The sequence below is a fragment of the Ursus americanus genome, chromosome 8 (genome assembly GCF_024610735.1).
Source record: "Ursus americanus isolate L20-20 chromosome 8, mUrsAme1.1.p, whole genome shotgun sequence".
NCBI lineage: Eukaryota > Metazoa > Chordata > Mammalia > Carnivora > Ursidae > Ursus > Ursus americanus.
Window position 1 is genome coordinate 36,654,963 of NC_142134.1, and position 1,112 is coordinate 36,656,074.

The 1,112-nt window shown below is 32.7% G+C and overlaps 1 pseudogene; it reads right to left on the reverse strand.

Annotated features, from left to right (window-relative positions):
• Positions 1 to 561: 561 nt before the first annotated feature.
• On the reverse strand, positions 562 to 629 carry LOC148109565 (U6 spliceosomal RNA; annotated as a pseudogene).
• Positions 630 to 1,112: the final 483 nt, after the last annotated feature.

Genomic DNA, 1,112 nt, shown 5'->3' on the forward strand with positions numbered 1-1,112 from the left:
TCACAAGGAAGAGCCCCGTCCCCTTTAAGGTCTCATCTGATTAGATCAGGTCCATCAAGGATAATCTCCCTTTCCTAAAGTCAGCTGTGCCATTTAGCATAACCTAATCACAGGAGTGACATCCAAGGTCCCTCTCACACTCACGATTGACAAATGCTCCAGGATAAAAACGACTGTAGCAGTAAACTTACCTTTTCAAGGTTCTCTCTTTGGAGTTTTAGCTCCTCTGATTCTTATTGCCTAAAGAGCTCTCTGAACTTTCCATTTTATCCAGATTTTCTGGTTGTTCTAGGTGGAGTATTGCAAGCTACTCCATTCTACTTGAAAGCAGACATCCTTATTAGGTCTTTAAAATCCTTGAGTTAGAAATTTCTAATTACAATGATAATAGTGAGCCATGACTTAATTCTTTATATAATCTCACAGTTGACTAAACAAAAAGTGATTTCATGAAGATGATGTCTCTCGATTACTTGGCTTGTTAATTTGCTCTGTAGAACTCATCATATCAGAATGCTGTTTTTTTGTTTTTACTTTTTGTTGTTTTTTTTGTTTTTGTTTTTTAATATGGAACTCTTCATGAATTTGTGTGTTATCCTTGTGCAAGGGCCAGGCTAATCTCTGTATCAGAATGCTGGTTTTGTTAGATAATGGTTGTCCTGGGTTTTAATTCATTTATTTTTATATAGATTTGTAATATTTCTAATAAATATTTATAATCAGATACATACATAAAAATGATGTTGGGATTTTGAGACTCTGGGATTTTGAAAAATATTCAGTTTCAACAAATTAGATTGAAGCATCTATTAATAATAAAAATATTTCTAGTTGTATTTAGAAATAAGGGAACTATTCAAAAAAAGATGAGGACACACTGAGATAAATGAATTCCCTGAACAAACTCAGTCAATAGGATAATTAATGTATTTTTAGAAAACGTGCAAAATTCCACAGCTATTCTGCACTAAGAAAACATTAATTCTTGCATTCCTCTAGATTTTGAGGGAGGACATTTTAGTATTGCTACTGTAACCTATAACATATATCAACTAGAAATATAAATTCCTTGGAGCTTATTTTAAAGTTTTTAAGTTGCTAGGCCTAACCAA